At 38.9% G+C, this 19,248-nt stretch overlaps 1 long non-coding RNA gene across 1 annotated transcript; it reads right to left on the bottom strand.

The window, feature by feature from the left end:
- Nucleotides 1-1,440: 1,440 nt before the first annotated feature.
- On the bottom strand, nt 1,441-7,289 carry LOC130578315 (uncharacterized). Its single transcript, XR_008965862.1, has 3 exons — nt 7,175-7,289; nt 2,869-2,980; nt 1,441-1,520 (listed from the first exon to the last, which is right to left on the bottom strand). It is a non-coding gene; the product is annotated as an uncharacterized LOC130578315 (long non-coding RNA).
- Between the last annotated feature and the right edge of the window lie 11,959 nt (nt 7,290-19,248).

Raw genomic sequence — 19,248 nt, 5'->3', positions numbered from 1 at the left:
CTCAAGATCCTTATGTACATTCAGTGAATTCAGTGGGTCTCCATTTGAGATAAGAGCTATCTGTGTCTTGAAGATCAGGGACCTTTTTTTCAAGAGATACAAATAAAATATATGTTTTTATGCTCTCAGGTAGCTCCATCAGGAAAAGAGTTCTCAGATTTGCTCAGGCAGGATAATTCTGACTACTRTGTCAAGCAAAATGTTTTTGTCAGGTCAGCTCTGTATTTCTTTGTGAAGAATAAAAGGCTTGAGAAAAGACATATGAGAAAGAAATGGGGACATATCTMTTTTGAAGTACAAAAGCAGTGTGTTTTGAAAGTCTTGTTTGAGGCTGTTATTGTGGCTTATGTATCTCCACAAATGAAGTCAGAATGCAGAGGAGTCAGCGTTAAAAATTGTCTTCAGAGGCCGCTGTACCAAAGAGTTTCATTGTGGAAGAAATAAATCTGCTGTACTTAGAGCAGCAATGTTTAATTTTTTTTTTTTAACCGCAGAATCAGATCACAAGTTTTTAAAACAGTGCAGTAATTCAATCCAATTTGAAGGCAATGTGTGGCCTTAAAAATTAAGCATGTTCACAGCTGTGCAAAGGTTATTTTAAAATGAAGATCCTGGGACCAGTCTGCTGGCAAATAATGYTCTGTGCAGCAGGTAATGCTCTAAYAGTTTGTTATCTGCCTCCTAGTCTTGCTTGTGACTCTGTTCAACCCCACTTTGAAGAAAGGATATTGGCAGTGAGCAAAGCCAAAATGTTAATCATTCAGGCATATCTGTCGTTCAAATTCTGTACCTTGGAATTATATTTTCCTTTTTATGAGCTTTTGTCTATATTAGTATATCTTGCAAATGTGGAATTTTCTTCTACTTTTAAGCATCCCCTTTTTTCAGTGTATTTCATCCATTATGATGAATTTCCCCTATATACTTAGTTTTCTGCACTGACTGATTTTCTTCTCCCCGCTTTTGTGTTGTGAGATATTTTTACATTCCTCTGCATTTAAYACCTTTGGATGGTTAGCTTGCAGCAACTGTAAACTGCAAGTGGTGCTTTTGGAGGAWATCCTCCCTACTGGTGAGGTAGAAAACCAGCAGTACTTTTGAGGGGCTGCTTTCAGTGTGGGGCAGCATTAAATAAAGACATTTCCCACTGAAGGATATAAGTTTACTTTGAAGTGGGAAGTGCAAAGTTAAGGGTTTTTTTTGAGAAGGAGCTAAAAATAAAGGCAAAGTGAGCCCATTGGTAGCATCCTGAGAGGAAAACACCCATAAAGCTGGCACATCAAAAAGGTCCCAGCCAAAGGAAGCAGCTGCTTTGGTAAAACATTTGTAAGGGTGTCAGTGCATRAGACAGAGTTCTCTCAGAGTTGACCCAAAGTGAGAAATAAATTCCCACGGGAACGAAGAGTTACAACAAACCTCACCACCTCCTGCTGGAAAAGCAATCTGCTCATCTCTGACCTTACCTTGAGCAGCAAAGGTGTATTCTAAATACTCCACGGGTTGTGGCACATGATTACTGCCTGGGAAGGASAGGAATAAACAAACAAATAACAGATGTTAGTCATGCCCCAGTGCACACTGGCAGGGCCTTAGATGCAGAATGGTGAGTCTGACTGCAGAGTGTACAGCAGAGAAGGGGCTGTGACTGCTGCACTTTTACACAATTGTTAATCACAATTAACAGGTTTCCCATAGAGTAAGAAATGGCCTGGTCAAATTCTTTATTAGCTTACAGGACTTTGACATGAAGGTGGTTGCTTCTATGTCAGGAGAATTTTTATGATTTTGACCAAAATGAGAGTCAGTCCCTGGTTCTTGCAAATACAAAATAATAATAATTATGAATAATGATGCTATTTATTCATTTATTTTTAGTAAATGCCATCTCCTGAGGTTTGTATGAAACTGAATTAATTCCATAAAGAAAGAGCTGCCATAAGGAGTCATGAAATGCCTTTGTGAAACCAGTGGCCCAAAAAGCAGCTGTTGCAATGGTTAGGAGGTACAGTTTGAGTTTTAACAAAGGCTGGAATCTAAGTTCTCTTTGCTGTTTGATGTGTGTGGATGGATGTGCCCTCGTAAGGGAGAAGAGAGGTAGAAATCTGAGCATCAGAACAATACAGCAGGGCTTTGGGAAAATGGAAGTAAAAATTTCAGCCAGGCCTTGTACCATGATACCAAAAAGAAAATATGAATAATGCTTTGGGGGAGATTTGGAAATGTGAACAAGAAAACTCCTAACTCCATCCTCCATATCTCTTTCAAATCCTCCCTGCAAGAACATAAATATTAGCTAACTTCCATAAACAAAAATCAATTGCAATGGTAAAATGTGGTCTMTGTCATTGCTACTGCATTGACCTTATCAAAATCAGACAGGAGAATAASAATCTGTTTAAAACTTGCTGTTGAACACTAGGTTATTCACATTCTTGTTCTGCCTGGAAACATTTGCAAGAGAATATTTCAGACAGGAACAGCCCGATTCCATTAATAAATTTGCTGGCAAGATATGAAAAAGCCSAAAGATTACGTGACTGCTCTGGTTAGGTGAGCTAAACAAACACTAGTTTAAGTAATTGCTTTGTATATAGAAAAACTTCCCTGAAAGAACAAGGATTAGCCCATTAAAAATTAAATAAGCTACACCTAAATGAATGCTTGTAAGGCCCATAGCATTGCAAATAAAGACACACTGTATGGGTCCATAACTCTATAGAGATGCATGTTAAATACACATTAGCCTAAAATTCGCAGATCATTCAAACACAGTTAAACTCAGGAAATTGAGGCTATAGATTTTGAAGTTAATCTTTCAGTGAACACGTCCAATAGGTGCACAGTTCCCCACAYGACTGATATTCTTACGAGCTCTCTGCTGGCGCTGCTGCTGGTGTTAAAGTTCCTGCATGGTTTCCATTATAGACTCCTTTTCATCCAAGCACTGTTTTCAACTCAACCATCAAAATTCACTCCAGAGCTGCAATCAGACAAGAATTAGTTATTCATTCTGCATGTCTGTGTTCCTGGAACTGTCTTTTATTTTTAGAAACAAATAGAGTAGTTTTCTGAATTGGGAGTTTTCACTCAGCAGCAATAGTGAAATCTACCTCCAAACTGAAGGCTTGTACCTGAGTCTCACTTTAATCCCCCTTGGAACAAATCCTACAAACTATTGTTCAAGACAGGATTTCCAAATGTAAGAAATGTCAATGAGGTGGATAGGTTTACTGAAGCAGTTAAATCTGTTTTCAGGGTCGGACCATGGCCTCAAGCTATTTGGATTGTCTTGCATTTTAATAAAAAAAAAATAGCTATTCCCACTTATCTGAGGAAAAAAATCCTGAAAATCAAATAATAAGAATTTTATTATTATTATTATTATTATTATTGCTATCTAAATAACCTGTCAGGTTTTGATTGGTTGGTTGGTTTTGTTTTTGTCTCACAGGGATTTAGTTGGTTGATTGGTTTTATGTGTGGCGGGGTGGGTTTTTTTGGTGGGGGGATTAGTTTCAGGTTTTTGGTTTTTTGTGGGTTTTTTTGTTTTGTTTTATTGTTGTTTGTTTGTTCGGTTTTTTGTTTGCTTGGGGGTTTTTTTGCTATTTTTCAACCTGAGGGAAAAATGTTCTCAGCTACTCATCCATGTGAAGAGGAGAGGATGTACTGGTGTGAGACCAGAGGCCTGAAACAATCTTAGGGGAGCTTTTTTTTCTGTTTTATTAAGAAAACAGAATTAAACAAAGCTACTTCTCATTCAGACCTCTCCTTTGCCAAGAAGATAAACACAGTCCATGAACAATCGTGTTTTCATCCATTACACTCACACRCAGTTCAAGCAGTGTCCAAGYYACTGAAAAGCACCAAYAGGAGCAAGACAGARCCCTCTACATTTCAGGGCTCACAASTCTTTTCTCTCCTGTCTTGTCTAGGAAGGGCACAATTGAATTTTGCAAAGAAAATGTTCACTATGTGTTACGTAAAYGAAAATACATTGATGGTTTGGGTGTTGCCACAGGTTTGTATCAGATTATTTTTTCACATCTCATCACAATAACCAATATTTCTAACCTCTTTTAATTGTCTGCCTTTTTGCCAGCCTGAACAGGGTGTGTTGTTGGGGGGAGGCACACAGGCACTCAGTTTTGGCTTTAGGCACCATATGCTTCCTCTGCAGTCACAAGAGAGCCATAAACACCTCAGTAAGGCAATTCAAAGACTCAGAGTAGACCCTTCAGTCAGCTGGGTGTCTCTGCAGACCTACAGCCTTCCTGGGATGTGTCTTTACAGATTACAGGAAGAGTTTAAACACTCAGTTCGTGCACAGGCACACAGTTACACATCCATGAGAGTCTTGGTGAATCTCCTGACGAATGGGTGAGGTGAAGAGTCATACCTCTCTTAGATCCCCCCACAAAATTGCAGTTATTGACATAAGGAAAGATTTTTCTCAGTTAAGGGAAAAAAAGAAATCTATGACCTGTCAATTCTGAAATATACCATTTTATTGCAATCCTTTGTTAAGTTTAGGTTGTGGATTTAGGGCTCAAAGAAATCTTGCAAAGCAAAAGAATTTTAAAAGTGGGGAGAGATCACTACATGAGCTCATTTTCTCTCTTTTACAAACCTGACTCGGGCAAGGATACCTTTGTTCATCAATACAGARTGTAAAGGAGTGAAAAGTTTCATGTGACACATGAAGGAAGAGCTTTTATCTGGGGAGATTAACCTTTCTTCTCCTTTTTTCTCATCTAATACATTACTAAGCACTTTCTTCAGAAAGCAACTTTTCTTGGTATTGCTCAAAATCTGCCTGTTAGCATTTCTTGGGCATAATCCCTTTGGCTTCTCTGTTGAAGGCAGCAATGCAGCTCCTCATCATATCGTCAAACAGCAGAGCTGGGAACTGGCTGGAAATCCTCAGGGCTTGTGTGCAGATCCGTGGAGCAAAATCTTTCTGCCACATATTTAAAAACAGAGAGCCTCCATCCCAGATGCCATATAGCCAATATTAGGACAACCTGGTGTTTGAAATACTGAGGCATGCTGGGAACTGCGGTGTGTTAGAATGAGCACAGCATGGTACAGACATGGCTGTGTGATTTCTACGGGGGATATTAACTCTAAAGGAGCATTCCATTAATGCAGCTACTTGGCTTTCCAACGGGAGSTTGCCCTCAGATTAATAAATAGGTATAATCTGTATGTGTCACTGGTTTCACAGGACAGAATGCCTGTGCAGACTACAAGATAAACTCTGCAGTGGATGAATTTAGCAAGTGTTAAATGTGCTCAAAAGATTCTTTTTTTTTCTGCCTATAATTATTTGAAATATAAAATTACACCACTGCATGCTTGATGTACAAAGAACATTAAAGAGAATTTTTAATATTCTTCAGGAGCTTTCCAAAYTTGTCCACAATCCTTCAGATCTGAGATTAAAGACAGCCTGTACCTGCTGGCTCCACTAATAAATGATCTTCCATGTTGTAAACTCAGATTGTTTTGAGGCATTCCACCTTTATGCAGAAAATATTAAACCTCATACTTAATGACATTGGCCTGGTTTTCAGTGCCAGATCCTCAGCTAGTATCAGCTGATGCTGGATTCATTAGCTTCTTTGAATGGCTTAAATTTACACCAGCTGAGGATCTGGCTCCTACTCTTGAAAATCCAAGCCAACACAAAAGGACTTTCCTCTCTGCTTCTTATAGGTCTTTCCAGTATTACAGCTACTAATCCCAGATGTAGCCTGTGCTGCTGACAGATGTCCTCAATAATTATATTGTTGGGTCTTCTGCTTACTATGTTTAGCATGATACTGACATATGGCAGTGCTGCGACGATACTGGGGCACCGAGCCAATGTTGTCATTTCCTATTTACAAAGTAATATGTTTGGGAACCAACACGAATTCAAATAGGAAGGAGCTTTCTGATGAGGACCCCGCAGCCAGTGCTGGTTAGTGGGAGGCATAATATGTAAATGGAGAGATTAAGTGCTTTATTTTAATTAATCAATTACTTAATTAAAGGGGCAGGGCTGACAGCTGCATAATCACAGTTGGATCTTTGGAGGTTGAAACATTTTCTTTCTCTTTTCAGGCTTTCAACCTTCATGTCACCTTTCATTTCTTTCACCCCTTTTCCCACCCTAACRTCCTGCTGCTCCTTTTTCCACAATACCAACAAAATCAGTCTGGCCCCCAAAATCCCTGCTGCCCAGACATATTGCCTGTTTGGCATGATTTCTCTTCTAGACTGCATGACCTCCCTTCTTSCCTTATTTTCCACATAATTTCATATACAGCTGTAGATATTTTCTGCCTGTCTTGCCACTGCCTTGGTGGCTTTCCTGCTCTTAAATTTCTGTTCTCTGCATAACCATAATTTTCCACAGGGATAATTCAGCTATACCTTTTTCTGTTTGATTCTCAAGGATTTTGTGCCTCTTCTAAACTCAGTTCCATAAGGGACTCTCTACAGTGCCCCCTTTGATATCCATGGTTAGAAAACAATTGAGTCTTGAAGCCTGTTTCAGTTTGCAGGAGGTGTGAGTGCTCAACTCAGGTGTCTCACCAATCTCTTTTATTTACAGACTGTACAAAGTTCTGTTCAACTGAATTTAGGAGGAAGCAAACAAGAGGGGATTTGTTCCTGTTAGAATGGCTTCATGCCTTTTTCAGCCAGCAYTTTACCCCCTAAAAAAAAATCATTCTTGATAAGCTCTCTTTTATTTGTTTTGAGAACCAGGCTCTCAGCACTTGTTTGGAAAGTGACCAGTGTTTTTCTCCTAAGTGTTATTTTTCCCATCTCAGTGCCCTGGGCACACAGAGGACTTTTCTAAGGCAGCATTCCCCCAAATCCTTTGCAAGCCTGAATATCACAAGGGCACAGGTTTTGATGCATGTACTTTACAGGAAGTTTTCTACAGATCTGGCCACCTATTTACAAGGCTTTTAACTCCATATTGACTAAAAAATCTTATAGGCTCCTGGTTGTGAGGTTCAGCACAGACCATAATTCTGAAACAAAATGTCCAAAGGCAAAGACTCGAGTTAGGCAGGTCCTAGAGAAGGATCCCTTGCAATCAGATATCATTCCCCATTACAACAGGATTGTCACTGACRATTTCTGACAGTGCAGACACTTCTGTGCATCAGAATGTTCTTACCTGGCGTCACACAGGCTGTTTTATCTCCAGCTCAGGYTGAAAGACAGAGACAATGCAGAAGGTTTTCTGGGCCTCAGATCTGACATGGTCTTGAGGAAACAACCCAGAACTTCACACCAGCTCTTGATAAGGAGGGTGATGCTCAGAGCCAGGGGCATGGTTTGATTCAGAGGTTCTGCAGCCCACAAGCCACTTGCAACCTAATTAATTCAACCATTTTTTGACAGAATAAACCCASCATGAGAGCTGTAGCAGTACAGATCCTTTTCAGTTGTGCTGGTCCCTGCGTGAATTACTGGGCACTCAGGGCCTGAAGCTGGCAGCCAATTAGAAGATTGAGCAGCCTGTCTTGCTGAGTTATTAACTAAGCTCCCTGGCTTTAGTCCAGAAAATCCTACATACCAGACTCCAGCTGGTTCTCTTGAATCCTGTCTCATTCCAACAGCAAATCTGCTGCAAGAGCACCATACCTAGATCAAAGAGTCTGAGTTTCATCCATTTATTTTTCAGGTCAATCAACCACACCAGTTGAAACTAAACCATTACAAGTCTATGAGTCCACCCTGGCGAGCACAGGTAGCGTAGATCCTTCTGTGACAACCACAGAGCAAAGAGAAAAGGACAGTATTGCCCTTTTCCTGTCCAGATTTGATCCTGACAGACTGAACAAGCCTCTGTGTCTTACTGGGGCTGAGACTGGTTGGTGCTTTTGTGATTAGGAAGAGAGAGAATGCGTAAATCAAGAGACAAACTTATATACCTGCAAATATGAAAAGAGATGCGTTCTGTCACATCCACAGAGTCAAAAACGCAGTGAGTGAAGGACTTGGGACAAGAAGGAGAGATGGAGGGCAATGAAAAACCACATGGGTTGGGCTGCCACTAGCAGCCGCGCCAGACTGAGCTGTGGCAAATCTGAGGACCAAGTGCTGCTCACAAAGCACTGTCGGTCTGCTGGATCACCAGTCCTCCCAAAAATTAACAGTTCTCTCCTAGAGCTCTTGTTCTTGTAAGGAATCTTATCCCTGCAGTACCATGTGCCTCTGTGTGCATGTGTTTGTGTTCAGCCTGAGCACACAGCTGAAAAGGACACTTGGACTCCACTGTTCAAAATGAATCCACTGTGGAAGCAAAACAGTCTCCAAACTTTGGCAGTGAGAGCCAGGGGTACCCTTCCCATTCAAACACGAATTCAGCAATGATGATCTTTACCTTACTTTAAATTTTGTGCTGTGGCAGGCATTTCCATCTCCCTCTGTGAACATCCAGTACTGATTTCAATGTGCAATATTTACATTGYCACAGACGCTGCTCCTTTACCACAAAGTCCTACCAGCCATGGATTAAAGGCTGGTCGAGGACTTTAATGAACAAAAAGCTATAATGGAAGGAAACATTGATGTGAAAGCCATAGTCCAAGGTGCACTCAATGATGTTAGGCAGAAAACAAGAATATCTCAGTGACTACTTTGATGTCAGCTCACTTACTTAAGTTCATGATTATGGAAAATCCACACACTATGAATAAGAAACAGCTTGTTAATCATGAACATGCATTACAAACTGAATTCTAAAGAAACTTTTTTTCTTTAGGACCTTCTTTTCTCTTGCTTAAGAGAGCAGTACATAAACTGGGGGAGAGTTGATTGGGAGGAGACAACTGGTGCTCGGTGATGGGTTGGGCACTGATCAGTGGGTGGTGTCACRCATCACTTGCTTTTCTTGGATTTTACCTTCTCTCCACCTCTTTTTTTATTAGTAGTATTAGTGTATGAAATTTCGCATCAATTATTACACCATTATCTCAACCCATGAGTTTTACTCTTTTTTTTCTGGTTKTYCTCCTCATCCCACTGGGGATGGAGGGAAGAGTGAGCGAGTGCCTACAGAGTCCTTAGTTGCTGGCTGGGACGAAACCATGATACCCTATCCTGTGATCCTTAGCMAGGCACTTCCACCAGCTCATGGCTCCTTCCAGCTTCTTGAGACCTTTCTCCAGTGGTTCTGCATCATCGGGGAGCCAAAATAACTATAGCCTTTGAAAGTATCCAGTCAATGTGAAATGCCCAGAGAAAAACCCTGCAACTACATCTGTCTTTTTTTTCTCTGCAACATGAGAAGGGTGGCAAACACTGAGAGGCCTTTCTTCATCCCTCCCATGCCCCTTACTCCTCTTACTCTGTGGATCTAAAGTTCACAATGTCTTTAAAGTTCCTTTTTGACAGAACAGGCACATGGCCCGGYGAGACTTCCCCTCTCTGATGGAGGCAAAGTCCCCTCTGCAGGCTGCAYAAGGACAAACTGCTTGGGATGAACTGGAATCCCATTCGCCAATGATGTAACTCCTTTGACTTCAGTAACAGCAAAGAATTTGGCCACAGCATCATTTTGTATGATGTAGTGGGTAAAATCCCTGTTATTATCATATGAAGAAATCAGTTAAAACCACTCTGTTTCTTTGGCAAAGTCCTGAGCACTCTGGATCTGATATTTCTAGGGCTTACTATGTGGGCTGGTTACCATGCAACTGAAACTTTTGTTTGTTTTGGAAATACAAGATTTCTTTTTTCAGGGAACAGATTGGATGAAATTGCCAAGTGCAATAAAGGAAATCTGACACAATAAGCAAAAAATTATCCCAGCACATAATTTCCTTTTATGAAGGTAAAATAAAGTTATAAGTGTGAAATGTCTATGGACACTGCTGCTGTAGGATAATCTCCCTACTTTCATATCCTTTTCAGAAAGCACAAATTAATAGAATAAATGTGCTATTATTTTAACATCTAAAGTGTTTTTTCTTTCARAAACTGGTATTTTCAGAAAAAGTCCAGTGTTACTATCTCTCAGCACATTGCTAGTGGCCTGTGACTTCTTCCCCTGGTATACAGGGGAAAGCATTAAAGCAATCATTGAAATTTTAACACACCATATACAAGAAATACATTGGTAGAGAACACATCTTGATGACCTCTGTGTACATTCCAAGAAAGTCCTGTGATGCAACAGACAGTAATGCATCACCTCAAATCTACACAGTCTGGAGCAGGGGTGGCAAACACACRTGGGAGAGGAGGGTGCTGACAGCAGCTGGCTGATTCTTCCAGCTGGAGATAGAAACGTGTCTAAAAATTGTGCATCTCCCTCTGTCTTGAATTCTGCCATCCAATGTTTACATCTAATTGATGTTTGCTCCTCAGCTAAGCCAGAATGCAGATCTTTGCCATCCTGTTGGTTTGAGAGCAGCTACAAAATCAGGTGTTTTGCTGCCAGTAACTGGAACAGAAGAAAGCCCTTCTTAGCTTAAGGGAACTAAACTCAGATCTCTACTCTAAGAGGATAACCACAAGCTTATTGGTACATTCACCACTCCTTAAGCAGTTCACATGGTAACCACAGTGTGGGACCAAAAATACAGTGAGACAATGTGTAATATCATTTTTTATTCTGCTGCTGTGGATTGCTTCTGCATTTCAATTGAAACAGACAAACACACATAAAAGGAAATGATGTACAGAGCAGAACCATTTCTGGTCTCTTCCAACAGTGCTTAAATCACTGGACTATAAAATTATGCTTTCCCTTGCCTGTTCTTTCTTTGGTCTCATGACTCACATTCTTTGCTGCAGAGTTACCCATTTTCAACAGCAAAGGAAAAAAACGAGAGTTGTAGTTTTAAGGCTCGTATTTTAAATTAAGTATACAAAACCATTAATGCTCTGGCACCTTTTTTTTGTTGTGTTTCACAGTGAAAGGCATTGCGACTTTTATTTTATTCTGAACTTGGTGCTCACAGAATGTGTTAAACCTGACTTAAGGGGTACAACATACTTAAGAAACTTCCAGTGTCCAAACAAATCCAGGGCTTTAGATTAGATTGATGTCTTGAATTTAGAGGTCTATACTCTGTTTCAGAAGCATAAATTGTATTTTGGGGCTTTCAGTATAAACTCATTTTCAAACTGTGACTTACAAGTATGAAACTACAYGTTATTTATGGCCTTAAATGTGATATCTTGGTTTTGGCAGAGCTGAGGATCTTCTCCTGGGTGTCATAATTTTCTGTCACATTGCACCTCAGAAGAAGTTTGCTTTTTTTTTTTTTTCCCCATTTAGTTTTTAAATGAAAATTTAGGATTTTTAATGCTCGRAATATAAAATGGACATTTTGTCCTCAAAGCCCCTAGTGCCCAAATGCTCAGGAAGTGTCAGTGATATTTTACACCCACTGACACTCTGGCTCCAGATAGCCAGCTCGTTGCTTTCAGAGCTTAAAATGACCATTTAGGCATTTAACCTTAGACATACAACTTCGGGTCTTAACTGCTCAGTTCTCATCTCYGTAAGAGAAACACCTCCCTCAGGAAGATTTCACATGTTATCAGGTCTGGTTTTCATTTAATCAACAAGTAGCATAGCAACTGCYTTGTCTCTTATTAGCTGTGAGAGCCTAAGTAGATACTTCAAAGCCCCTCTTGAAATTATAATGAAAAACAATTTCTAGCTGAGAACAGAAGAATCATTTGCTTTATGTTCCCACGGCACCAGAGAAGACACAAGAGCACAATGAAGCTGGAGAGTAATGTGTTGACAGAGAGAGAGACTGAAGGTTATAAAGACATGTAAAACAATAAACAGTGCATGTCATGCCAACAWAATATTTCAGAGGCAAAAGCAATTCAGGAAAACAGTCTGTTTTGCAGCCTTAMAGTTTGCTTTTTTCAGATTCAATTTATTAGTGTAAAATTATACTGGATGTACCTTAAGTTTCCACTGTAGGAAATGGCCAGCAATCAAGCTCTATTTTCACCCAAAAGGCTACCAGACATGGTTATTTAAATATTAAAACACATTTTAGCAGAAGAGCCTTTATTACTGCAGGTGTTCAAGTACTCTTGTTTTCCTTAAATATTCATATTTTATGCATCCTGCAAGAATTGTTTTGGTCCCGTGCTCAGAATTTTCGTATTTTCTTCTCATTCCTGTTTATGTTTATTGTGATATTGCAGGAACCCAGACGGAGAGGATGGCCTAAAGCTAAGCTAGATAGTCCATCTCTCTAAAAGTGAATCTTTCCTGAGACTGAAGGGAGGAGAGGAGGGTAAGGTCATAAACATGAAATCCAACTTGGTGCTTTGCTGCCCTGGATATGTGGCTGGGCCTGTTATCSCTGCTCACACAAAAGCAGGTTTGTGCTCCATCCTCTAACCAGCACTCACCGCTTCCCAAAACGGGCCCTTGCAGAACTGGCTGCAGCACTTGAGGAAGCAAATGCTCTGATAATTGCAGGAGAAGTTGGGGTGACACAAAAGAAGASCTGGAGACAGGTCAGTGCAGTCCAAAAAGGCAGAGGAAACCATCCAGGAAACCAACCATTTACTGAGCACAACAATCTTGCATCTCGCTACAGAATGAAGAACCAAAGTTGTTGCAATRACCAACCCACATCCATGAGACATCACTGCAGCACCTCCACTCGCTGAAGAAACTGTGTTTAGTCCTCCCTGTGCCCACAGAACTGGCACACTCTGCCTCTCATACATTCCCCTCATATGCAGCCTTTCAGCATTATTCATTCATTAGTSTACAATTCACTTTTCTCCTGTATTCTTCCCTTCTCCAGATAGCTGACAAACACACTGCAGCACTGTATTTCTCAACATCTCATTTTTCAGTGACTCAGGAAATGGAGGAAAACAGAGCTTCCACAGGTTTTTACATAGCTAATAAAGATGTACATATTGTGTGTAGAAATAATCATGTTTATACCTTTTCTCTCAGTCTTCAAGCACACCGTGCATAAACTGATGCTCCACCTTTATCCAGTGGCTAATTACTCCTCCCACAGGGAACTCATTTACTTACTTAAATCATGAGCTGATGTAATTATACAGCTGCAGAGTGAGGCACCCCCTCTACATGGGCTGCATGTTCCCCAGGTGGCTATGCCACCTTATTCAGATTTAGAATGAGATTCTGCATTTCCACAATAAACAGACCTATACAGGTCACCAGTTAATTAGGAAGTATATTTAATAATTACTAACACTCTTTTTAGTACCCTTGATAATGTAAGTCTTTAAAGTTTATTCATTTATGTGGGCCAAATGATTTATTTATTTAATGTCTGCTACTTTCTAAATTCTTAAATTTAGTACTTTCCAAACTCAGACAAAAATTTCTTTTTTTTGCCCTCCCAAGCTCTACCACTTTTGATGAGCTGTTTCATTATTTCTATATTTCACTCACAAAATTCTATATAAAATCTCAATAGCACTTTTCTTTCTTTCTTCATTTCTTTCTTCATTTCTATTTGACGTGCTCTGTTGCTAAAGCATTTGTTTCTGGGCTGATAACTGGTCAAGCTGTTCCCAGGTCTGGAGCCAATCTGTAGGTCAGCCATTTGGAGCAGTGACAGAAACACTGAGCTGTGTTTCATCCTTCAGAGACTGGCCTCTGTCCTCTCAAAATGTGTTAATTCTTTTCTCATGTTCTGCTGGCCAGTGGCCCTTTACTTGACATCCATTCCTTGATCTTCTGAACTGGCAGTTCTTTTTTGTTTCTGCAATGGTTACATCTGAGCAGCAAATCCCAAGATAGCACCCAAAACAAGAATGTTCTGTGACAAAATATTATTACAGTGTTTAAATAAAAATTAAATTAATCAACCACATCACTTTTGGTAAAGTTTATGCATTCAGAGCTACTGAAGTCTGCAGACCTATGAAAACTCACAGCTGAGTTTTGTACTTGTKCATTGCACCAAAGAGAACCCATAAGCTCAGAGTTCTGCAAAGCCGAGTGTGATGCGGGCAGTTGGAGGTACTGAGGAAATTTGTATTTAAATCATTAATGGGAGAGCATCTACATCCCAAAATAATTCATAACAGAAAAAGGAACACTGTCAGCAGCATGCTCCCTCAGTCAGTCCATTTTATGGCAACATTTTCTGAATGAAATTTTACTGAAGACAAACAATTATACACCATCTAAAAAAAATACTGGATAAGCTGTGATTTTCAAGGTCATTTTACCAAGAATATATTTCAAAATCACTCTTTCATTGAAAACTACAGTGGTTTTCCAAATCAATAACCTTTAATTTAAAGATTCCTAAGGATATTATGGTCAGATAGGATAAATGTTTCTACAGGAGCTGAAGTCCAGAAGGGTTAGTTTCAGCAGTGGGCAGAAGGAGACTTACAAGCAAGTTAGAATCTTTCTATAAAATTGAAATTAAAACAGTATGTTCTTGAATAAKGAGTCTTTTCTATGTAGAGAAGCTCAGTCACTGGTAGTTGATCTCATTGTTCTCATTCTGCTGCTGAAACACAACCTGTTCAGCACTTCCACACTAGCTGGACTTACTCAGGGTCAGGGCACTCTTTAATCCTTGACTCAAACTAGTTACAATACACAGATTTGTAGCATGGAATCTCTGAGAGAACACATTTGGGGAATTCAAGGATTCTTCTGGAAGGGTCCACACATTCACAGTTGTATGAGAAGCACTATTATTTCCCTGCAATGCMTGGGATAGGGGGGAGCTCAGTTGCATTAGAAGTCATTTAAGTTGTTGCAGCAAGGACTTTTTTTCATACATGTGAGTTTAACATTACTGGCATTTCATTTTTCTCTTAATCAGCTTTCAGTGGAGTTGATCTTGACTTAAGATAGGGGATGACCTCTCAAGGTCATACCCTTTTYGTCATCTGAAAAGCATTAACTGTGGACAATCTAAAACTTCTTTTTTCAATTGGCAAGCTTGTTGCCTTAGAGCAGAGCTTCAGATTTGACTTTTAGTGCTTTGTATTATGAACTTCTTTTTCTTTACAGATTCTTCTGCACATACTATGCACTCACTTTACCTATGAGATTTCAAACCATTCCCCTCCAAAAGCTGCATCAGCAAGCTAAGTGTTCTGACCATTTGCAATCAAGTCTCTGTTCTTAAAATCAATAATGAGTTATACTGTGATTTTTTCACCTCAGTCCCATGGAAATTGCCACCCCCTTTCACARGATTACATGCTTCTAAAGGCACAGACTTGACTAAAGCTGGACATTCCCCTGATAATTTCTTTCAGTGATGTGTATATAGTAACAATAATACATTTTAACTTAAATGTGCATGTCTTCAACTTCCAGACATTGGTTCTTGTTACTTCCTTCCTCCTAGATTGAAGGGTTATTTAATACCCATTAAGTTCTCCCTGTGAAAGTAGTGTGATTGTGATCAAGGGCAAAACTACATCATGCTGGCAGAGGCATCCAAGGCATCTGAGCTGTCTCAGTTTATACAAACCAGCACAAGGGGAAGTGTAGAGAAGTGCAGCACAGACACCYCAGCGCTGATTGCACGCTGAAGAGCCAGAACCCAGAGAACAGCATAGCTGCATTTGCAGGTAGACTGCAATTAGAGCTAATTATCAGCACTTTTGCCATGCTGAGACCTCACATTAGGTCATTCCTTCATTTTGATTCCTAAGTCTTTTTCAGGGTCTTGTTTATGAAAAGATCATCTTGCCTCATTGTCTTATCCTTATGTACTCTTTTACCAAGTTGTTTTTCTTTTTTCAGTTTTAATTACAAATGTTATCATAAGTGATTTATTATTTACTTTCAAAAATAATCAGWGAAGTCGTTGAATGGTATCAGGTCTGCTACTGATCCCCATGAAACTTCGTTATAAGTATGTTCAGCTGTTGATAATTTCCTGGAGACAATCTCTCTCTAAGATCTATCACTTAACCAGTTCTTAATTCATAAAACATTTGCTTTATTAATAGTATATGATGCCAATGTTTAAATCAGAACATGTTGGGCTGCCAAATTCAAATATTTTACAAAAATCAGATTACTCAAACAAGCTTGCAATTTCATCAAAGAATAAAGTGAGATTTCTTTGACATGATCTGCTTTTCATAAAACCATGTTGTCTGGAATTAATTTTATTTCTATCCTTTAATTATTTCTCAGCTGATTCTCTTCCCAGCTTTTCTGTTATATTTTCTAGAACAGATGTCAGACTAATTGACCTACACTGGCTCCAGTCATCTTGTCAGATTTTTTTTTAATATTGGCTTACTGTAAACTCAATTTCAGTCTTCTGGAATTCTCCTGGTATTCCAGAATTTGTTAAAAATGAGGATTAAAGATTAAAGATTTCCTAGAGCAATTTGTGTGCAAAACATCTGTTTCCACTGAATTAGAAGTGTTTAATTCTACTTAAAGTTGCATTGTATTTTCCTCAGACCATGACAAGCCAGAAAGAAATTTGTTGTTCTTATATGGTAGAAGTACAGCATCTGTATTTTATTTCYAGGAATCCAGCTATTTTTAATTAATTTTAACTATTCTATGTCTTCTAAAAATAATTTATTTGTTTTCAACATCAGGACACTGATATTTTCCAACACCAATTGATCTTCAGATATACTTTTAKTCCAGCATACATTTTATTCTGCTAACACTTTCCCTCCATATTTATAGTTTCTCACATTTTTTTCAGTATTTTTTAGCATGCAAGTTACATATTGTATATAATTATGTTTTGTTTTTTTTCCTTACTGCTGTCTTACTTCTTAATGTAAACAAGGTTTATTTATGAACAGAGGGACTTGGAGGTGAATTATTAGAAGGTTTAGGCATGTAGCAAATATGCATTGAAGCAAAATACATTATCAGACCAAATTTCCAGTTCAAACCCTCCTCAGCATCAAACTGGTTTTGCCTTTATAAATTGAACCTGATTGAAGACACTTTGAAGTAAATACCAAATAATTAATATTTGAGATGCATATTCTCTACCTTAAATATTGCAACCAGTGGTCTTTAAGCAGCATGTTTCCAGTCCATGACCATTCTTACCTTTATCCATCCTTTAATTCATCGTGTTGCACCATAATGGAAGTTTGAAAGCATGGAAAGATGCTTCACTTGTTCCTGGAGAAATTTATCAGCAAAAGTGACTTTTATGATCACATCAATTTCTGTCATGAAGACTCCAATGAAGTGTCCCCCCTTGTTTCTCTAATAATTGTTCTAAACATGAACTGTCTTTGCAAGCCTGTTTGCCATGATTAACTATACAAAAAAAAAAAAAAAAAAAAAAAAAAAAAAAAAAAAAAAAAAAAAAAAAAAAAAAAAAAGAGGCAAATTTCAAAAATGTATAGCAACTTTCCAGGTAAAGAGTGATTGAACAAGTATCACAGAGAAAGAACAACAAAAACATCAGCCTGCGTGCAAAGGCTTCAGGTGTCAGCCAAAGCCAATGAGCAGGGTAATTTGCAAAAAAATTACAGTGGTTTGTAAGATGTTTAAATGAACTCACTATCTGTTAGCTGAGCATGTCATAAGTTTTGCAAGACTCCTGCAAGACAGAATTCTTTCCATATTTAAGTGTCATTTTTAGCTAATAGGAAACCTAAGTGAATCACTCAAGATCATAAAAATGTGCAGAAGAGCAGAGATTCTATTCTCCAAAAACTTACAAGACATTAACTCATGGCCTGAGCTTCCTTCCTGAAAAAAAAACTACAGCTGTTCCTTGGCTGAACAAGGAATGTACTTGCTTTGAGGTCAATTCACCCCCAGCATCTCTCAGATTTACTTTCTTCCAGTTCTGTTAAGCAGCTTTTTTGCTTCTAAACCCAAACAGCAGATAGAGAAATGGGCAGGTCTGGAATGAACCTTGTGATGAAATGAATAATAGTAATGCCAGCTAGCTCACTAAACTGTCATCAGTTTACAATGACAATAAACTCACAATAATCTATATTCCCATCTTCATCTTTCATTGTTCTAGTTAGGTTGTTTGTTTAAGCCTCTTAACCTAATTGCTGAAATTCRTTGTTCTCATTAGTGCCATTTGTTGCCAAACAAGAAAAACAAAAGGGCTTTCTGACAGAGCTGGAAAACTCCCAAAGTATGTGGTTGGCTCCAGCACTTTTCTCATTCTCACAAGCTTAGGCCAGCAAAGAATATCTTTGTTTTGCAGTTGTCAAGGCTCTAACCAGTTGTTGAGGTCTCTGCACACTTGTCATCAATTAAGGACAATATAAAATTATTGACAGCAACATGGGTATAAGTCTCATAAGAGATTACTAAAGGGAACTTTTCAGGAAATGGAAATGCTGTGATTGGTGCTAGTGTAAAGATTTACAGGAAGAGAATACAAACAAAGACTTTACTGTGTCAAATACCATCCTTGTATTGTGATAAACCTAACTAGATGTTGCCAAAGGACTTTGCAAGAATTACAGCTTGCATTCCTGTCCATCTCATTCCAGTTCATTGGCCAGACTAATTTCCCACTGTACATCTATGTTCATGATGCCTTTTTAMACAAAATTAAGTTCATCTGAAAAGCTCATCCTCTACTTAATTGAAAACATGGGAAAGTGAGGGTCTGTGTTAGCATTTCTTCAGTCCCATCCTCAGGCTCTAGTGTTCCACTTTTCAGCTGCAAGCCAGCTTTTACTACAGAATGTGGACATGGTCAGATAAAATTTCAGTTGGCAGTGCAATTTTTATTTGCATAACAGGTGCACTGAAAATATGTGGTGTAAACCCTTGGCAATGATATTGGAGTGAGTGTCATCTTGTTGCATGTGACACAACTGAAAAAAATGTGTACTTGTTCTTTTATGCACTTTGAGAACTTCCTTGCAAAAAAAACTTGATTTTCCAGGATGACATCACAATTTTCTAAATTTGCTGGATTTCAAGAGCACTAGGACATGATCATTTAGGAATCCACACCATATGTGAAAACCTGTTTCTAAAATACAGAATTGCTATGTCCCCTGTGTTTGAACACAGAAATGACCTGGCATCTCTATTTAACAAGTCTGTGTTCTATAAGTTCTTTTCCTGAAGCTACATTTTGGACTCTTAGCTTTATCTCTATATATAGAGAGACCCTGCTTCTTATTCACAAGCAGAAGTAACTGATCAAAAGTTATCCAACACAAAATCATATCTTTGTTGATTCAAAACTTATTTTAATGAGGTTTAAGGAAACAGGGGAAGGGAAGGGAAGGGAAGGGAAGGGAAGGGAAGGGAAGGGAAGG

Source organism: Malurus melanocephalus, unplaced genomic scaffold (assembly GCF_030028575.1).
Source record: "Malurus melanocephalus ecotype Western Australia unplaced genomic scaffold, MMel_1.1 scaffold_222, whole genome shotgun sequence".
Lineage (NCBI taxonomy): Eukaryota > Metazoa > Chordata > Aves > Passeriformes > Maluridae > Malurus > Malurus melanocephalus.
This window is presented reverse-complemented; position numbering and strand designations above follow the sequence as displayed.